This window comes from Peromyscus eremicus, chromosome 19, assembly GCF_949786415.1.
Source record: "Peromyscus eremicus chromosome 19, PerEre_H2_v1, whole genome shotgun sequence".
In the NCBI taxonomy this organism is placed as follows: domain Eukaryota; kingdom Metazoa; phylum Chordata; class Mammalia; order Rodentia; family Cricetidae; genus Peromyscus; species Peromyscus eremicus.
This window is the reverse complement of record NC_081435.1, coordinates 55,866,793-55,889,039: the sequence shown is the minus strand read 5'-3', so window position 1 is coordinate 55,889,039 and position 22,247 is coordinate 55,866,793. Positions and strand designations below refer to the sequence as shown.

Below are 22,247 nucleotides of genomic sequence, written 5' to 3'. Positions count from 1 at the left end.
CTTTATAAGAGTTGCTGTGGTATTGGTGTCTTTTCACAGCAATAGAAACCCTAACTACAATGCTGTGGGATGGTCTGTATGTTAAATTGCTCTGACTGGTCAATAAATAAAACACTGATTGGCCAGTGGCCAGGCAGGAAGTATAGGCGGGACTAACAGAGAGGAGAATTGAGGGAACAGGAAGGCGGAGGGAGACACTGCCAGCCACCACCACGACAAGCAGCATGTGAAAATGCCAGTAAGCCACGAGCCACATGGCATGGAAATGGATTAATTTAAGCTATAAGAACAGTTAGCAAGAAGCCTGCCACCACGGCCATACAGTTTGTAAGCAATATAAGTCTCTGTGTTTATTTACTTGGTTGGGTCTGAGCGGCTGTGGGACTGGCGGGTGACAGAGATTTGTCCTGACTGTGGGCAAGGCAGGAAAACTCTAGCTACACTACGACACAGGTTGTTGGCCCCAAAGGAACTAATGTGATCATCGCTCCAAACACCCCTTTCTGGGCTCTTCTGTGGGTTGCTTAGGCTCCCTTATTGAGCTGGCTGGGAAACACTCTCCTCAACTACCTTCCCTGATGATGCAATAGCCAGCCAAATAAACACTCCCCGGAGTGGCCTTTGCTTTCCTGCTTCAGGCTGAGCAGGTACAGACAGGACAGCACAGTGGCGGCAAGGTTGATGGCCGCAGCAGCTTGACAGTTGGGTAAACAGCAGTCTCTCCTGATGGCTTGACAGCCAAAAAAGGAATGCCAATCTTGGGAATGACCTAACAGCTGAAGAAGCAATGGTGTGCCCCTGGACCAGATCCCTGGGGGCTGCCTGGGAACCCACAAAGGACACCCATGCCCATATCACCTTTCCTGCACCCCAAGACTGGTTCCCAAGCAGCCCCACAGTCCTGAGCTATGATGAGTACTCCAGTTCCTAAATTCAGTCCCCAAAGAGGCAGCACTTGGAGTCATCCCACGGCCTCGGAGCTGTGCAAGAAGTCGAGCAGACCACTGTCTGATGGCCACAGGAGCAGCTGAACAGTCCAAGAGTGGCCAGGGCAAAAATAAGAAAGGGAACAGAAAGAGAGGAAGAAAAATCCGGGCGGGAGAGAACAAGAGCTCACGGAGGGAAGAACCTGCAGACCCCAGTTGCCAAGAGAGTTCAGCAAGCTGTTAAATCGCTGGAGCCACAGGTCTCAGACTTTGGCTGAAAGCTATAGAATTGGTTGCTGTCTAGAGCTAAGGGTTCCAACACCCAGGGCCTGCACAGGTACTATTACCTTTCACAGGCCTAAGACCTACACAAGGACTACCACTGCTAGGGCAAAGGGTCCCGGCACGTGTGGACGGATCCCAAGGCTGCTCAGTAGTACCTGCTCATCTGCTGCTCTGACTAGGGTAGAAAGGGTAAGAATTAACACAAGAAGGTCCTTTCCCCCAAGCACCACCTCAGGCTTCTTCCTGTCATGGTACCTCAGTCACCTTTATCACAGAGAGTAGCACAGGGGTTCCCACAAATGATCCAGCATGGGCTCACTGCATACTGTACTGTAAACCCAGTGTGACCAAACTCAGAGTACTCACCCTCACCCCACAGTCCCCTGAGTCTCAGTCACTGGCGACTCCATCTTCCTACAAGGACAGTTCTTGTCCTCTCTTTCATTCTCTCATAGAACTCGTGATCCCCAGCAAGCCCTGCGGGGTTTATGTTCAAAGTGCACCAATATAGACCTTCTCCATACTACTGAGCTGAGGTCCATACCACGACCACTACTCCCTGCTTCCACGGTTTCTGTGGTCATACAGACAGACTCCCCTGCTCCCACCCTTGCCCCCCAGACAATCAATGCTCATCACAGCAGTCAGACAAATCCTTTAATCAGGTCACACCATTGTGCCTGCTCTGAAACTTCTGATGTCTCATCAGAAAGGAAAACTGCTTTCAGTGGTCTGTGAATCCTCGTGTGACCTAAGCCCCACATCTTCCTATGATGCAGCTGCTCCTCTGAGGCCGCTCAATGACACCAGGCAGTGTTCTGGTTAGTTTTCCAAACACAGTGACCACAAGCAACTTGGGGAAGAAAGGGTTTATTTTAGCTTACCGTTTACAGCTCATCATCCAGGGAAGGAAGTCGAAGCAGAGACCATGGGTGAATGCTGCTTACCATCTTGCTTCCCTTAGCTCACTCAGCTGCCTTCCTTATAGGGTCCAGGACCACCTTGCCAAGGATGACGCTGCCTACAGTGAGCTGGGTCCTCCCACATCAATCAGAAGTCAAGAAAATACTTCACAAACACATCCACAGGCCAAACTCATGGAGGCAATTCCTCAGTTAAGATTTCCTCTTACCAGGTGTGTCTAGGTTTGTGTCAAGTTGACAGAAAACCAAACCAAAACAAAAAACTAACTATGGAAAGCAGTCTCTGCCTTGGAGTCTTCTTCCAGGCTGGATCTTTCCTTTATATTTCTGTCCATTGACCTACTCCTTCATTGCTTTGAGTTATGACAAATGCCACATCCTCAATGGGGCCTTCCATGACAATCTATTTATAATTGTAACACCCTAAGATTTCTTATCCTCCTTTCTCTGCTTTTTCTCCAAGGCATTCATAACACACAACTTTATCAATCTGTTGGCTCTTTCCTGGCAGCGGAGTATAAAGTCATGGGGGAGGGTTATCTATTTTGTGTTTAGTGCTGGCCCTTGGTAATGTGCCAGGTATTTATTCCATGAATGAATGAGTGACATTTTCACCTGAAGACTCCACAAAGAATTTGCCTGCTCTTGTATCTCCAATTTCCAGCTGTTTCTTGAACTCTAACAAAGGAAGAATCTAAAGGCCAGATTCTTCAACATTATCAAACTAATGCTTCATTGGTCTTCTTTTGACCAGTCTTTTGAAAGGTCTTTTTAAATAGAAAAATCCACAGTCCTCCCTTCTCTGGTCTGGTCACTCCCTGCCATCTCAACAAAGATGCTTTCCCAGCCAGTGTTTTCATGGGAAATATTGGTTTCCATGATTCCCTGGCACACCCGCCACTGTTTCAGAAAACAAGGAGCTTTGAGAAAGCACTTTGCAAGTATTCATTTCTAAATCATGTATCTTTAAAGAGGCCTGAATTACATCAACACACACGCACACATGCACACACACCTACACCTGCTTGTGAGCAACGATAAATTAATTACTGATTCTTTTGGTTTAAAAAGACACAAATTCTAATCCCTAGGAAAGATCTAGGATGCCTTCAGGCTTTTGTAAAGAGTTTACACTGCATGAATTGAAAGGAAGAAGAACTACTTGAGGGGTGTTTACTTATCTGAAATTAGAAACAGCAGTCCAAATTATCTTGAAGGGCTCTAAGTGGTTGTAAGACAATAACTTGGCCTCTTACAAATAGACAGCTCTCTTTAGTGTTCCTCTAAATCATGTGTCTTTCTTCTGTCGATTTCCCATTATTTTGTTATTGCCTCTAATGTGTTGCAATGTCAAGGGCCCTCCTCCCTAGGACAGACTTTCTGATCCCCATTCCATCCCTACTAACTGCTTCCAACTTTTTAAACCCTGGAAAGTTCCAGTCAACATGTTTTCCATTTCTGCTCCAACCTCTTCTAGCCTCCTTTCTTTCTGCATTTCCATAGTGTTGCTTCATCCCATTGGGCCACTCACTAGGCCCCTAACAGCCTCTGAGGACTCAGATCTTGTCCCCACTGGGACAAACATGGGGTGCTGCAGCTCATCTTCCTGCACTTTCTGGGCACTGACAGGCATTTCCACTGGGAGCCCTGACCCAGACTAACTATCATTCACCTCCTGGGAAATGGCAACAAGCACTTTCTCCCCTGGAGCTGCCCAGCAAGCCCAGCAGACGCCACACAGCCCACTGTGGTCACCTGCAGGATCTCAAGCTGTGCAAACGAACTGGCTGTGGTTCCTGCAGGACCCCTCTGGCCTGGTGCTGCCCCAAACCCCATGTCTCTATGTTCCTTCCCCTTAGACACCTTGGCATTCGATTTCTATTTTTGTGTTTAAGGGGAGGGGATAATTAAATATTCAAATGTTTACTAATAGTCCCTGCTTAACTGTTCGATGAATTTGGCTAAACAGAACTTACATTCATTTTGTTCATGGGAGTCTGCAGAGAGGAATGTTAGAAAGGGCGTTTACAAAGAATGGCAATGTAACATAGTCACAGTACCTGTGCTCATCCACCAAGCCTCGTCTGTTACAGAAACAGGAAAGAGGTAGAGAAGGGTCATGAGACTAGGGATCAGGGAGCCTGTAGTGGGCAGCAGGCACCTGTGGGTGGGTTAATTTGGTATTGGTTTTCTCCTAAAGAGCGGCCTCAGACCCTGGTTCTTCTATACAGGACCCAGCCCTTGGCACAATACAGGCCTCTTCTGTGTCTCTCCTGAAGTGCAGTCTAGACCAGTGCATCCACCCCTTCTCCAGCTCCACCATGGAGACTCTCACTGTCCTTCTGTAGCCTGAGTTTCTAACAGCCCCAAATCCAATAGTGCCACCAACATCACCACAGTTGTTCTGACTCTCTAGCCACACCCCTCTCACCAGACACAGCTCTGCTCACTGACCTCCTTCTTCTCCCTTACTCCATGCCTTCTGAATTCCACTCTCTGCAATACTAGCATACTCTGTTCTCTATTCACACCTTTGCTCCCAAGATGCTTTTCCTGACCCTCACGGCTGGAGCTCCTGGCTCAGGACCCTCCCACAAGCCATCCATCTAGTTATCTACCACGCCCAGAAGACTGCAAAAGGAAACTTTGCCTCCTTGGTTCCTCTATGGCCCCTACGCTCAGCACATAGTACTACTTCATCCTATTTAGAAAAATACTATTACTAAATAAATGGTGTCTGGGGTTAGAACATGTTCTGAAAGAGGTTGCCAGAAGAGACTGGAGATCAGGAATTGGGACAAGAGTTATTACATCTAGGGAAGCAGTCATGACTTGGGGGCCACTGGCATTCCCCCTGGCAGATGAGACTCAACCCCGTCATGCTGTGTCTGGGGACTCATACCACTACTGTAGCAAAGTTAAGCTGCAAGCCATCAGCTCACACCTGCAGAAATATTGCCTACTTGTGTTTAGAACCTAAGTCACTGTGTGTATCCAGAGGAAGCAGTTGGCCCACAGAGTTAGGGGTATCAAGGTGAAAGTCAAGGCTCAGAAGAGGAAGTATTTGCATCCACACCATCCTCTCTTAGGCTCCCACAGCCAGGCTGCTCCTCATGCTGTGCTACTCTACAGAGGGACAGAAGATAGATATATACCTTGTCCAGATGGTCTCGGCTTCCAGTTCAGACAAAAACCGCTTCCCAACTCTCACATGCATGCCTGCCTGTGGCTCTGGCCACGTCTGTCACTAAAACCCATCCACCCATAGCATCCATGTCATATTTCCTAGAAAGTGGGTGTTGCTTGGCTAGAAAGCTGAACTTTTTCTTAACATTATATGCTTTTTAGATGCCCACCCATTAACCAAGACTGATGACATGTCACTGACAGTCGAGTGTGGCTTTTCACGGAGGGACATGGTGGGGCTGGCTTGTCTTACTAATTTTTCCTCCAAGTTATATATTGCTGGTAAACTCTCAAAGCATCCATCCACATTATGAAACTCCATCTATTAAGGATTAAGATTTTTATTTTTTTTACAGAAATTTTAAGTTCACAACAAAATCTCAGAGGAACTTTGTAGATTTCATTAATCCTTGCCCCCAGCACATGCACAGCCTCTTCATTACACCCTGGATCTTAGTAGATTAGTTACTGCAATCAGCAAAACCACCTGACTTATCGCCCAAAGTCCACCAAAGTTGGTGTAACACTGAAAAGGAGTCTGAAGCAATCTGTGCATTGTCCAGATGAATGGTGACAGGTGTCTGCATTACAGACCTCCAGAATAGGTCTGCCCTCAAAACTCCTCTGGCTCTGCTTAGCATCCATTTCTCCTTGCTCAATAAACCCTGGCAACCATCTGTCTTATGGTCTACACCATCTTGGCTTTTCCAGACTGTCATGTAGTTGGAAGTCACATAGTATTAGCTTTTCAGGTTATCTGTGCTCACTTAATAATATATAAATAGATATTTAAGGTTTTTCTTTGTCTTCTCATTGTTTGATATTACATTTCTTTTCAGTGATAAGTAGCATTCCATTGTCTAGATGTATTCATCCCTTTACCTACAAAGGCAATTTTGGTTGCTTCCAAGTTCTGACAATTATTAGAAATCTGCTATGAACATCTGCATGGAGGTTTTTTACTAGATTTACCTTTTCATTCCTTTGAAAAAAGAAAACGCCAAAACATGAAATTGGCAAGTCATATGCTGTATGCATACTCTTTAGGTGTTTGCCTTTGGTTAGTTCTGTTATTAAAGAAATTGTCAAACTATCTTCCAACCAGCTACTGCATTTTATATTTCCACCAGCAATGGATGAGGGTCCTGCTTGCTCCTCATCCTTCCCAGGATGTAAAAAGGTCAGTGTTGTTGAGTTTGGCCATTCTAAAAAAGCTGGAGTGGTATCTTGTGTTAATTTGCATTTCCCTGAAAACATATGATACAGAACATGTTTTCATGTGCTTATTTTCTTTAGTGATTATATGGGCTTTGGTAACTTTTCAGTTTGCATCTATGTTTTTCTTTGTTCAGATGTTCAGCCATTTTAATCAGTTTTTGTTCTTATAGCCAAATTTTAAGAATTCTTTACACATTTTCAGTAATGGTCCATTCAGTTAATCTTTGCAAACATTCTCTCATAGTCTGTATGGCTTTTCCTTTCATTGACTTGACAAGGTATTTCACAAAACAGAAAATTTTAACTGTAATGAAGTCTAATTCATCAATTATTTCCCTTTAGTGTTATATTTTAAAAGCCACCACAAACTCAAGGCCATTTAGAGTTTTCCCCTATTTTCTAAGAATTTTGTATGTTTTTACATGTACAATTGTGATGAATTTTGAGTTATGTTTGGGTAAGATGTAGGTCTATCTCAATTCTTTTTTTCTTTTTGTATATAAACTGTAGGCCCAGTGGCTCCGTGCATAGAACCAGCCCTATTCAGTAATGACATCTGGTTCTACAGGACTCCTCCACACGCTCCAGCAGCTCATAGATGGAGTAGATGTGGGGGCAGACGGACTCAAAAGCACTGGATCTGGACCCAGTAGGGAGCTGAGTTGGTCAACATAGGCCTTTGTGGGGGCCTTCTGCTGCTACACACACAGGCCTTCCAGATCCTGTTTTCTAATGGTAGTGAGAATCCATCCTTATTAGAAAATACAAGAGCATCTGAGGTATCAGCCGCAGGGCACAGTAAGTTGCATCATTTAAGAAAGAACTATCACTGTAACCTGGCGTTCCTTATACCAGGATAACAATGAGCAGCCTGGCCTGAACAAAAAGGCCTAGTTATGTTTGCTAAGAACATTGTAACAACGGTGGAGACAGCAGCCAACCTTCATTCTCAAGTTTGTTGGTCTGCCCCATTTCCCTTTGTAATCACGTGAATACTCCACTGATCTAAAGCTTACCTAGGAGGGGGACTTCCCAAGAACCAGAAGGAGCCACAGTAGACTTTGGGCAAGTCATCTTGGGCCCTAAAGGACAGTTCTTAGAAAACACAGTTTGTCCTACAGAGCATCTTGAACCCAGACCCAAATAGGACATCACTCTCACCAAACATGATGGAATCCTCCGCCAACTGCCCTGCCTAGAGTTTGGGCTATTTCCCAAGATTGTCTTCAGTCCTGTGTAACTGCCTCCAGGAAAACATATGTGATCCAGACACATCCACCCTCACTTGAGGAATCATGTACCCAGCAGGACTTTCAATCTGTGATTTATTCATTCAGAAATACCTGACAGAAACATGTAAACTAGAAGATAAATTCCCCAAAGCCTGGAGATTCTAGAGCAGTCATGGGAAACCCTCACAATTTATTCTTCCTTCCCTCATAGGATTATTGTCTGGGCAATATAAAGACATGTTTTGAATGCCTACTTTAAGGCAATATGGCTTTCAATCTTTGCCTGGTATTCGATCTTTAAGGTATAATTAGGTTTGCTTTTTTATTTTATTTATTTATTTTTTTAGTTTTGAGTATTTAAACCCTTCTGATGCCTGGCAGGGGCAGGGAATTCACTATATTCACTCCAAGTATTTTCATTCCAGTTAAGAAGCTTAATTAATGTTGATTTCTACAAACAAGTGTTTTTCAAAGGATAACAGCATACAAAGATTACAAGTAAATTAAAAGTTGACAGTATCTTTGAAAGTTTGTAAAAAGACATACATGCCTGCAGTCTTCTTGCCATATATTAATAGTGAAATAACTTGGCTTATACATTCCCACTGTGAACTATGAAGATTCCCACTTTCATATAGTTGAAAGACATAGTGTGTTTGTAGGGCAAGATTATTCATGATAATGTAAAATTCTGTAGTGCCAGAGACTTATATGATTCATATTATTTATGAATGCTCTTATTGACCATTTGATTGCACTTGACCTAAAATCGTTTCTCTGTAACCTTCCTGCCAACTGTAAGGCCAGGAAACTGCAAATGAAGGTAAGAATCCAGAGAGGACAAGGGCAGGATAATGATGGGATGAAGGAGCCTGTCAGGTGGGCTTTTCATTAGCTTAGAGGATGCCCAGATCCTCAGACTTGGCTCACTGCCTGGGTAGGGTCGGGATCCGGCAGACTCCACAGTGGCATTCCTTTGTTCTTATTCTAATGTGTTTTGCAGCCCAGAACAGAAGCTGCACTGTTATACTGAACATTTCATGAACCTCAAGTCTTTTATCTGAAACTGAAGCCTAAATGACTTCTTTTATCTGCCTGGCTTGCTAGCCATCCCCTTCAAGTACCTGAATGAAAATGAGGAAGGCCTGGGCTGTCTGTCACACTTCCAGGTTTCAATGAACTACACAGCACCAGAATCTCAAAGGCCAAGGGGCTGATTGGCATACCCAGCCTTTGGCCTTCAGAAGGTAGCTCTCTGTGCAGAAGGCTGGGTGCAGAGAGGCCTCGGCCATGTACTGACTGGGGAAAGCGAGAGTCACCATCAGCTGAGTCTTTTTACCCTCTGGCCTAGTAGGCGCTGGAAGGTGGGCATCTTCAATTCCAGTGGCTAAGATAAACTCACCCAAAGTAAGACGTCCACAAAACCAAGACTCCAGTTTCTCCAAACAGAAGGTCAAAATTCAGTACTTTTTGTCTGATCTGAGCTTCCTTCCACTCATTAACCTCCCTTATGAGATTTATGTCTTCTCTTGAAATAATAAGACATTAATTTTTCAGTGAAGTTTTTCTCTGGTGCCAAAGACAGAAAAACAAGAGCACTGTCCAAGAAAAACATGGTCGCATCAGTGAGTGATTCCTGCAGAACTGAGGTAATTCCAGCCTACCTGAGCCGACAGGGGCTGAGCCCAGCCCAACTTGGAGGTATGCACTCTGCCTGGAACATTCTCTTCAACTTTGCCCCTCCCTTGCTGCCCTCATGGCCTACCCAATGAATGGTATCCTCTGGCCCCCAGCTTCCTAGTGCTTTACACTGGTGTTTGGGAGCAACTACATCATCAGCATCAGCATCACCTCGGCAAACACGTAGGAAATACAAATCCATAGGACACCCCCACCGCCACCAGACCTTCTGAATCTCAAGATGTCATGCTTTAACATACAAGACACTGGAGAGTCATTCTCTGATGCTTTGTTTCCCTCCTTTGGGCGTAAACAAGATGCTGTTTTTTCTAATGTTACTTCCTGTGAAATGCCATGTTGAGTGTCCCACATCTATTCCTCACAGATGTGTGTGAAGGCACATTGCAGAAGGGTAAAGGCTTCACAATGTGCATGACTATTACGCACACACAGTCCCAACTAAACCAAAGACAAGAGTGTGATCCTCAATGACATCCACAAACCCTTCTGAGGCTACACATGGCTTGTCTTCAGTCTAAAGACATTCAGTGGTCTTAAAAAAAATACCCTGGCCAACAGGCTAGAGAGATGGCTCCATGATCAAGAGCGTGTACTTGTCTCAGAGAGGACAGACGTTCCATGCTCGGCACCCATTATCAGCTGGCTCACAATCTCCTAGTTTCAGTTCTCCTTAGTTTCAGTTCTGAGAGATGCAATAGCCACTTCTGGACTCTAAGGGTACTTTGCATTCACATGTGCGCATACTCATACACAGGCACACACATACACACATAATTACACATAAAAGAAATCTTAGAAAGCAATGACCAAGCAGGCTTGTTGTCCAATCAGAACAAACCCGTCAGAAAGGTCAATGAGTTCAACTAGTCACCGGGATTTAATGAAGGCACTGCATACTAATTATGACATCATTAACGGTATTCCGTGGCTTTTCAAAGAAAAAAAGCCTCCAAGTTAGCTATTTTACTCATAAAAATAACACACAACACATTATCTGCAAACACGCTTCATTTAGCCTTATCAGCCTCAGCCTAGAAAGTAGTTTGAACAGTGAACAGTGGCTGCCAAAGAGAGAGAGGGCAATTAAACGGCCCTGCGTTAAGGCCAGAGGAGAGGTCTTGGAGGAACTCTGGTTGCCCAGGACACTGGGGAGAAACAGAAGCGGAGGGCAGGGTGAGCACTGAGGGGTGCGGAAGACCAACAGTACCTTCTCATCTGTGCCCAGGATGAGAGGACCCGCAGAAAGAAAGAGGAAATGCCATTACCGAGAATCAAGTGTTCCACTCCCCCAATTCCTCCATTTCCCAAGCACGCATGCATTAAAAAAGTCAACTCCACAGAGCACAACTATGAGGAAATTGTGGTCTCAACTGAGAGGACCAACTCACTGACTCAGGCATTAGATACGTCTATCAAATGGCAGGTAGGTATAAGGAGAAGTCACACATCTCATGGCATCGTGTCCCAGGACCTGCATGTGCAGTGCAATCTGAATCGCGCACAGTGAGAACGCGTGCACACTAGGCAGGTGCCGGGCAGGTATGGTGATATTTAATTTGTACTGAAATGTGATTTTATTTGTATGTTAATAAATAAAGTTGCCTGGGGGTCAGAGCTAATAGCAAGCCATAGCAGAGCTGGGCGTTCATGGCACACGCCTTTAATCCCAACACTTGGTAGGCAGAGCTAGGTAGATTTCTGTGTGTTCAAGGATACAGCCAGCATTGGAGACACACGCCTTTAATCTCAATCCTAACCATAGAAGACCTGGAGGTCTGTACAGACAGGCAGTGACGAGGCAGTCATGTGGTTGGGTTTACAACCAATGAGAAGGCAGAACAGAAAGTCTATATAAAGACAAACACACAGGAATTAGGTCTCTCTTGGCTGAAGAGGATCGCTGAAGCAGGAAGGGTAAGGCTCTTAGCTCTGACCTCTTGGGCTTTTATCTTTACATTGGCTCTGTGTTTCCTATTTAATAAGACTGTTACTTCTACAGGCAGGTGCTGGGCAGGTGCTGGGCAGGTGCTGGGCAGGTGCTGGGCAGGTGCAGCCACTGGCTGCAGGACAACAATCTTCATGCCAACCCAATAGGTTTTTTGTTTGCTTGCTTTAGTCTTTTTTTTTTTTATTACAAATATATTTCTTTTTTCCATACAATATATTCTGATCATGGTTTGCTCTTGCTCTTCCTCATCTCCTTGCAAATCTCCCCAACCATCCAACTCCACACTTTCTTTCTCTTTAGGAAAATAAAAAAAAAAAAATCAAAAAAAGGAACAAAACAGAGAAAAAGAAAAAATGAAAAAAAAAACAAAGAAAGCACAAGCGCATGCAGAGACATGTGTGGATGCACACATGCAGAGACACAAGTGAACATACACACACACATAGACAAAACCCATAAAGATACAAAATCAGAAACTCACACAAAAGCAAAAGACCAGTAAGCTTAAAAAAAAAAAAAACGCCTAGACAAAGCAATATGAGAAACAACAACAACAGATCCTCTGTGAAAACACCACAAATTCATCTTGAGTTGGCCTCCCCTGCTGAGCAGAGGCCTGCCCTTAAGTGTGGTGTGCTTACCCAGTGAGGTTTGGTTTTTCTGACTCTCCTTATATAATTGCAAAGGTGCTGTATGATATTTTTTTTATGAAACATAACTATAGGAAGAGATTACAATGGAAACTGAGGAAATATACAGAGAATGTTTCTTTCCCGATGACAGTGAATTTATGGATGAAGCCAGGAGACTGCAAACATCTGGTGGCTGCATTTCTGTAAAGGTCTTGATGAGGGGTTTCACAGAACACCATTTTCACATGCTACATAGTCCTAGCAAAGGGAGCCTGCCATACAGTCTCTTTGGAGTCACAGGCTTCTAGGACATTTGACTGGAAAAAGAGACACACCAACTCAACAGTTCGAATTCCTCTCCAAATTGTTCTCCTAATTTTTAAAAATTTTTATTGTGGTAAAATACAATGAGTTTTCTCATTTTAGCCATTTGAAGTATAAGATTCAATAGCACTAATCACATTTACACCGCTGTACAATCACCACCACTACATGTTTCCAAATTTCTTTTATCACTCAAAATGAAACTCAAGAAATCAAGTCCTAGGACACCGTCTCAGATCTCAGCAACCTGAATCAGTTCTCGCCTCCACACTAGCCTGTTTGAGATATTTCACAGAAGTGGTCACTGGCTGCATGGATGTGCTGCCGATCCAGTTGTTTGTTGGGCATTTAGGCTATAGGCAACATTTTCAAATGCTTCTTCTTGTATTTATTTCAAGTCTCTGGAGCAGATTCCAAAGAGCTATGGCTTTTCTGTGCTTATCGCTTTGAGGAAACTGTTGCTATTCCTACCAGCAACAGACATACGTTCCACCTTCTCTATATTCCTGCTGAAGCTCACTTTTAGACTAAAACAAAAACAAAAACAAAAACAAAAAAACCCAAACATTTTAATGACTTTTTTTATTTAACAGCTTCATACATGGTTACTCTTTCTCCCTTCCATCCATGTGGACACCTCCCGTCACGAAGTCCCACCAATCTCCTTCCCAATTTATGACTCTTGGTTTTGTTTTGTGACCCATTTAATTTAACCCAGGCCATCTACTGGAGCCTGAACAGATCAGTGGGTACACAACGGAAGGACCATGATTCTCCCTGCTCTTAGCAGACAGCTCAGCAGTGACAGAAAGGGTCTCTGAGTCCTTCCTCCAGCCTTGTCTGACTTGAGTTGATGACCCACTCTTGTGAAGATAGAGTGCAGGCATCCCTAGCTACTCTGGGTCTGTGATTGGAACCACTGCATCTTGTCCGGAAGATGTTATTTCACAGTCGTTGTCCTTATTTCACAACTCTTACATTCTTTCTGCCCCCTCTTCTGCCTAGAGAGGCTGTTAAAAAATGATTTGTTTAAGGCTGAGTGCTAGTCTATCACTTTGCCTCAGTACCTCACGCAGCCATGAATCTACTTTACCACTATTCTCTGGGAAGAGAGGCTTCTGGTTTTCAGAGTTTATTATAGTTCTCCCAGGGACTATGGTGCTTCTAGGTGTGACAGGATATTCATTATGCTTTTGATTTGCATTTCCCAAATGACTAAAGACGCAAAAAATCTTTTCATATGTTTATCACCCATTTGCATACTCTCTTTGGAGAAATGACTGCTCAATTCCACTGTCCATTTTTTGAATTGGGTTTTCTTTTTGCCATTGAATTTCAGTAGGTTTTTAAATTTTTTTTAATTTAAACTTCTTTTTCATACAATATATTTTGGCCAAATTTTCCCCTCTCTCAACTCCTCCCAGATCTTCACTACCTCCCTACCTGCCCAACTTCATGTTCTCTCTCTCAACTCATCTTTCTCACACACTCTATCAAGTACATAATTTGTAATATCTTTCCTCACTCTATGGAGTATCTTTTCATTTTCTTAAGAACGTCTTTGCCCGCACAAAAGCTTTTCATTTTGACAACATTCAATTTATTGTTTTGATTTTGCTGCACATATTTTAGCATCATATTAAGAATCCACTGCCATATAGAAGGTCATAAAAAGTTATCCTATGAGTAATTCTGCTGTTTAAGTCATTGATTTATTTTGAGTTTAATATATATAGCATGAAACCAACATCCAATTTCATTCTCTTGATATGAAAATTCATTTATGCTGCCATTATTTGTTGAAAAGACTACTTACCTCCCAGTTGAGTGGACTTGGCATCCTTCTCCAGAGTCAATGACCACAGATATATGGTATATATTACTGAACTCACAGTTCATTCTGGTCTATGTATCTTACCTTACGCTCAGATCATAGTGTAAAATTTGAAGTTGAGATGTATGACTCCTCCAGTTTGATTCTTTTTCAATTTTTTTTTATATTGAGGGTTTTTGTTTTTATTCCATATGAATTTGGAATATTCTTCCCCTGCTGTTTACCACTCTAGAGGCCTTGGAACCTGGGGAAATGGAGCTGATAAGTGAGGTAGACTAAACTCTCATGCAATAGAGAGTTTCACTCAGAGCATCAGACAATTTATACTCTGAGGGTTAAGAGGAGTCATGTGAATAAAATGTCCAATCACAAGGGCTAGCCACACATGGCAGGCAAGCTGCATGTGACAGAAACATATTTTTCTATAGAGGTATATAGATATGTAACAACAGCCAGTTGTAGTGAATAATCTGAAGTCAACTCACTCCTAGCTGCTACTCCTGGGAGGGGCATAAAAGCATAATTTTGAGTTTTTGAAGAAACTGGAGTCACAAGCCCCTTGTCCTGGTTTCTTGGAGTTTTAGATCTCCTTACATGACTCCATTCTTGGACCATATTCAGATAAAAACACCTCTTAGAATTTTGACAAGGTCTGAATTCAATCTATTGGTCACTTGAGGTAATACTACCTTCCTAGTAATGCTAAGGCATAGAAGTGTAGCAGGAATCTTAAAAGTTCTTATTCATAAAAACAAACCTGGAGCCAGGTATTGGGGTAAATGCTGGACAGAGAAGCAGAACAAGCCACAGCCAAACTCACCTCGTCAATTCCTCAGCTGATCCAGATTTCTCAGACTGGAAGCCTCTGAGTCCTCATCCAAATGGATCTCAGCTGAACTGCTGCTCTAAAGTCTAAAAGCTTAACCAGGCCCTAGTTCCTGGTCCTCACACCTTATATACCTTTCTGCTTCTTGCCATCACTTCCTGGGATTAAAGGTGTGTGTCACCATGCCTGGCTGTTTTCAGTGTGGCTTTGAACTCACAGAGATCCAGATGGATCTCTGCCTCCAGAATGCTAGGATTAAAGGCGCGTGTGCCACCGTTTTCTGGCTTCTATGTCTATCTAGTGGTTGTTCTGTTCTCTGACCCCAGATAAGTTTATGAAGGTGCACAATATATCAGGGAACACAATATCACCACATAGAAGTGTTTCAATTTAATTCTTGTTAGGATGTTCTGTAGTTTTCAATGTATAATCTTTCCTCTTTGGTTAATTTTAATCAAGTATTTTATTCTTTCAAATTCTTTTTTAATTTTTATTTTATGTCTATGGGTACCTTGCTTACATACATGTCTGTGTACCAGTTGTGTGCCTGGTGCCTGTAGAGGCCAGGAGAGGGCATCAGATCCTCTGGAACATGAGTTACAGATGGCGGTGAGCTGCTTTGGGGGTGCTGGAACCTGAACCTGGGTCCTCTGGAAGAGCAGCCTAACTTCAGCTACCTCGGCAGCCCTCGGATGCTATTTTAAATGGAAGCACTTTCCTACTTTCCACTTCAGACTGGTCATTGCACACGTAGAGAGGCATGCTTGCTTTTCACATTTTGATCTTGCTCCAAGCAACTTTGCTGAATTTACTTAATCACTCTAGTAGCTATTTTATAGATTCTTTGATATCTTCTATACATAACTTTGTTTCATCTACACATAGGCATAACTTGCTCTCTTTGCAAAGATATCTTTTTTCCCTTTTCTTTTCTACTTACTCCAGTTAGAACATCCAGGAAAACAGATGATCAATGGTGGAAGAGTTCACCCTTGTCTCTCCTGATCTTTCACTATTGAATATGGGATCAGGTGTAGCGCTTTCAGAAATGTTCTATCATATGTTAACGTTTGGGTTTCCCCCACACTCATGGGGTGAAAATGAATCCTTCAGCCAAGTGACCTAGGTGATAAAGGCCTCTGAGTGAGGATTAGGTCATTACAACTGAGAACTCACAAATGGGATCAGTGTCCTTATATTTAAATGTGAGACTCCACAGAACTATTTCTACCATGGAAGGTTACAGAGACACCATTTCTACCATGGAAGGACACCAGAGGCCACTGTCTATGACTCAATAATGAGCCCTCACAGGCAGTACATCTAAGAGAAACCTGATTAAGGATTTCCCAGCTTCCAAAGCTACGAAAATAAATTACTATTATTTATAAAGCATCCAATAATAGTACTTTGTTATAGCAGCCTGAATGGACTAAGATATTCCCTTTAACATACTGAGAAAGTTCCTTCCTATTTTTGGTTTTTTGATGCTTCTAATCATAAAAGGATGCTGGGTTCCAACAAAAGGGTTTTACATATCTGTTAAGATGACTTGGGGGAGTTCCCCTGCATTCTATTATTGTGATGTATTGTCTTGTTTGACTTTATGTTGAGTCACAATCCTTCAACGGGTATCTTATAAAAAGATAATTGCAAAGCATATTATCATTCAAAAGTATTCTCTAGGTACCGTTTGAAAGATTAGTTGATAATTGTATTCAGCGGGTATCTATTTTGCTCATAGGTACTAATCAGAGAATAAAAGCACACTAGTAAAACAGATAATCAGCAATTTCTACCCTCTGGGGGTAGAAAATAAGCAAGACAATGGAATCTATAGAAGATGAATGACTGATGAGAATAATGGGGAAAGCAAGCAAGAAAGTGAGCAGAGGGCGTGGAGAAGTCGTTCTGAAAGAGAGAGGAATTCTGACCGGCACTACAACTTACACATAATGTACCGTTGCTTCAGAGATAAGAACAGCTTTTAATAAAGAGGAAGCAATTGCCAAAACAACCTTAGTGTCTTTGCCACAACAACCTTCTGCCAAACCACAGCCTATACAGGAAATCCTATTTCTTTTGGTTGTCTGTCTTCCACCAACAAAAATAGCCCTGATGCCAAACACAGTGTGGGTTTGCTGCTGGAACCAAGGAAGGCGTAAATCAGGGCAAATATGGCCTCTTGGAGCAGGGAAAGTTGTCAACTCCATTAAACAATAAGCAAGCAGTATTCCAAGACAAAGTATTTCAAAGTACCCGCTCTTTCTAATTTTCACTTATTCTGATAGCAGAGAACCTTCGGGACTATGCATCTGTCCACATCTCCGATAGATCTCAGCCTCTTAACTGTAGGTTGTGTAATTGAATGTGGGAGTCACAGAGAGTCTGCCAGAAATTAAAGGTCTCTGAAGGTGCAATGTACATTGAACACTGTGGATATACAATGATTAAAAACTTACATGAATATTGAATGTGTAATGAACCTGAGGTGTTTGTGGCAACACTTGCCCGCATTGCATTGTGGGCCTTCTCTGCAGCCTTGGTTCTGAACACACAGTGTGAGTACTCTATAATGAACACGCCTCATGCCGCACAATGCCAATGAATGCTGCCCAAAGCATCTCTGTTCAGACCCCTGTATGCTACAAATTTCAGTGATTTCACTGTACCACAAAGTTTTCTGCTCTTACAGAATCATAATGATTTGACTATAGAAGTCAAAGCCTTTTAATATTTCTCACTGTCATTCCTCAGCATGTATCAAATGAGCAATGTCTTTGGGTCTTTGGATTGTATTGTGCTAAAATGTTTGATTTCTAAAATTGCTGTTTGAGTTACTGACTGACTGGAATTTCATAAGAAAAACTGTTAAATGAGTTTTGGTTTGGGATTAAGAAAGAATTTTTAACAATTTCTCAAATAGCCCTGAATATAATTCTGCTATTTTGTACTCTGTATTTACACAAAGCTGATGGCATTGATGATAACATCAAAATATCCATCAACTCTGAAAAACATTGATGCTCTATATCCCACAGTATCAGACACTCAGACAAAACTTCATTGTTTATGTAAAGACAAGCACACCCATCTCATCAGTATGCAAACTTTTCATCTTTAATGAATGTAAAAATTATGTATGCCAGAGTTGTTTTAAAATAAATTCCTCTATGATTTATTATCAATAAGTGTTTGGTTTGTGTACCTAGTGTATATGCCTGTATGCCTGGGATTATGTAAAAGTTTCTTGGGTGAAAAGGGGTCACGAGTGGAAAACATTTAAGAAGCACTGCTCCAGAACACTGTCACATGACTATAAGACATAATAAGGACAGAGGTAGTTCCGTTGGCAAAGACTTTGCCATGTAAATGTGCAGACTTGAGTTTGACCCTCACGTAAAAATCAAAATGCCAAACAGACATACACTGTGTGATTCGACCCTTGGGAGACCAAGAAAGGAGCGACTCTGAGCTTAACAGAAACTCAAGCCAGACTAGCCACATCAGTGAGTTTCAGGTCAGCAAGAGGCCCTCTCACAAACAAGATGGGAAGTGATTGAGAAGACATGGGTTTTCAACCTCCGGCCCCCATAGGTATTGGCACTGACAGATATACAGACAGACAGACAGACACAGACACACACACACACACACACACACGAAGTTACAAAGCATTGTTCATTTTCACTAACAGAATTTGAACACATCCACCCAACCAACAAGATGAGTAAAAAGTGTAACAAGAGACTGGAAAGAGGGTGTGTTATTTGATAACCAGGCGAGCAACCACTGTAGTTCAACCAAGTAACAGGAATCAAAGGAAATATATGCAAGTTTCTTAAAATATTCAGATATTCCGTACATTTAAAAAGACCAATTTAAAACTTTGAAGTAGCAATATATTTATTAACAGAGAGCTTTCTAGAAAACATAGTTTGAATTGGCGTCTAAGAGGCTGCCATCTTGGGCTTGAACAGGATTTCTTTCAGCTCCGTTCACTTCATGTGCCTTTCTCCCGCCCCAGCAGACAGGAAGCACTGTGTGAGCAACAGGAAGCCTGAACTTCCTTCTCTTGTGCCCCAGCCAGCCAATTAGCATGCTAGCATGAGGGGCAGATGTACATGAATATGGAACATAGACCCTCATTTTTTCTGTTCAGTCTGTCAAGCTATGAATCCTCTAATCCTGTTTTATCCCAAACCTTAAGAGTTCAAGTGGGGGTTGAAGGAAGAGAAGACTTCAAAAGCTCCATCTACAAAGCTGTGAAATTCAAAACATTTAGGCCCTGTCAGCCGGCAAAGGGCATCCCTGAAAGCAATGACATTCTATACCCAGGTATATTTCCTGGCAGAAGATGCTAGATTCAGTGACCTCTCAACTCATTCCATGTTGCAGACAATGCTAAAGTTATGCCATTTGTTTAAATTAAAGGGGGGGCGGGGGGCTTTGACATGAGATTTTTAAAAATAAGACAATAGGTATAACCAAGCATTCAAGAAACACAAACTATTGAAATGAAATTATTGGTTTGTATGAGCTCAGATAAGTGAAGGGGAACAAAAATTATGTAATGTATAATTTTATTTACCATGCTAGAACAATTCCTATAGAAAATGACTGTTCTCTGTTCATCAACAGTTTAGGAAAATGTAAACACATCTCTAGTACCAGCGTTCCCAAATAATTCTCCTGAGCTATTAGCCATGCTTTCCTCCTACAAAAACCATAACAGAAGATGTGGCCAAACAGATAGATGGAGAGTTCCCAGCAATATGGAGAAACAGTTGTATTTTGCAGAGATCAGCCTTTCAAATTGAGAGACCTCCAAAGCTTGTCTGTTTTGTTAACCGGTAAATAGCTCATTCATATTCTACAAAGAAAGCCTTTAAATTTGGGAGAAATGGTCAGATTTAAGGTGAGTAGGGAAAACGGGGCTGAAAGCAAGAAGTCTATTTCCCTCCCCTGGTTTCTTCAGCCAGATTAAAGCTTCCCTTGATTTAAGTGGGGGAGGGGACACTCTCATGGAAAGCTGATGACAAGCATGACCCATAAAGGCAGAAATTATGCGGGAGAACAAGAAACACATTTTGAGACAGACATCTTGGGTCTTTTTATCTTACTCTGCAGTACAGATTCTTGGCTGGACTACTTCCCACAAAGATGGAAGACGGCTGTCAGTGCAGTCCAAAACGCACTCCGTGTTCATGCTAGGACCATTGCTCCTGAACACAAAAGTGCCCATCAGATGAAACATGACTTCTACTTAATTACTCAGAATTAGTAGTAAGTACCAGAAATGTGTGAGCAGGGTGGACACTATATGACGTGAAACTGAGCCCACTGAGAGGTGTGATGTGTTCTTCACCTTCTCCAAAAAAAAAAAAAAAAATGACAAGTGAGAACTGAGAAAATGCGTTAACAACTGTTCTTGAGCTTGTCTGGGCATAAAAAGAACAGAACGGAGCAACGATGTTAACAGGCAACAAAGGGAATGAGTCCTGTTCCCGACATTAGTCACACTTCCACGTGACACTCATGGGCTATCCCCTACCAAACCCTGGGCTCAGGGAGATACAAACAGCAGGGAAGTGGGTCTAGAAAACAGCGAATTCTTTCAAAAAAAAGAGAAAGAAAACAAAGAGGAGGGCCCAGGAAGGATGAGAGAATCTGCATCAATTAATGTCAGTCTAAGCAGTCCCTGGGTGGTGTGGACAGCCCCTCACAGCTCTCATTGCTAGGCCTTCCCTGGAGTTTGGGACCCTTTGCTATAGTGATACACTCCCACCTTGGCAAGCCTTTTGGAAACAGAAAAGAACTTTTGCATCAGGTAAGTGAAACAGACATATGAGCTGATTACATAGCTCATATATATACATATATATAAAAATATATGATTAAAATCAGTTCTAAGATATAATAGCTTTTCGGACACCAAACATCTCAGAGTCCTTATTTAAATTAATTCACCTTATTTAAACCACATTTAATTTAACTAAACAACATTTTGTTGTCATCTTAACAACAAAACTAATCCCTGCCAGGATTATCTGCTTTGGCAAGTCACCAGGCTTGATGCTCAAATCCTGGAGCTCCACAGTCCGCCAGTCACCCAGTCTTGAATATTCTAGAAGCTCTTGTGTCGAGAACTGGCCCATAACACTGAGGCTGACCTCACATCTAACTCAACAGTGGAGTCTTCTACCTCCAGAGTGAACAGAGTTGACAAGACTGCCTATTGTCTCAGGGAACGGAGAAGTACTCCACCAGTATTGGTTAGCGCGCCAATGCCGGTGTGGATACTGAGGTCTGTGACATCAGCCAGTGCTCACAACTCTTCTCCAGTTTCCACAGGATGAAGCTCAGTCAAGGCGCTTCTCCAGAATCACATTTCCTCCCCACCAACAGCAAACCCTCCCCTTCAGATGAGCTACCGCCACTGTCCTGCTGTCCTTCAGTCCTTCCTCACTTTCCTTTCATTTTGTTCAGAGTGTCGTCCTCGTGTCCTGTCCCTGCTGCCCCCTCATTTCCTATATCTCCCATGGTTCTACACTCTGAGAACTTTGCTCGGCTGCTTCTGGTTTCTCCATCTTCCAGAAACTACCTGCATTCCCTGGGTTCTGGCCCTTCCTCCATGTTCTAAGTCAGCAGTAATGGGTCAAGTCCTTTTCACTCTTCATCTCTAGGACCCTCTTTCTGTTTTCACATATCCTGCCAGTCACACACTGGAAAGGTTCTCCACTTTGGGGAATTGATGTATTTAGATAGATGTCTTAATAGACCAGGGTAACTTTTGTCAAGGTCTTTAACCTCAGTTGTATCTGCAGATGCCCTTTTGCTAAGTAAGGTAACATTTTTATAGATTTTGAGGATTAAGATGTGGACATCTTTGGGTTATAGAAGGCAAATCATGCAACTGTAAACAATGGGGTGAAAGTTCTAGAATACATACATGTAGGATGGTTCTCATGGATGTGTACCTGTCTAATTTTCACCTGGGCTCAGGCCCTAACCTGTCCCTAGTCATATGAATGGTCAAGTGGGAAGCCCAAGTTATTTCTATAAATAATATGTGAATATAGAAGACTCAAGGTGGAGATCAATCAAGGAAGATATCACACATGCCCTTCACATGTACATATTCTCCCTCCCCACTCATCTCCAACTCTCCTTCTCTCTCTTTCTCTCTCTCTCTCTCTCTCTCTCTCTCTC

The 22,247-nt window shown here is 42.6% G+C and overlaps 1 protein-coding gene across 2 annotated transcripts in view; it reads right to left on the bottom strand.

Moving 5' to 3' along the window:
• Ldlrad4 (low density lipoprotein receptor class A domain containing 4) overlaps positions 1–22,247 on the bottom strand; it is a 215,133-nt gene that overhangs the window by 126,884 nt on the left and 66,002 nt on the right. The window lies entirely within an intron of this gene.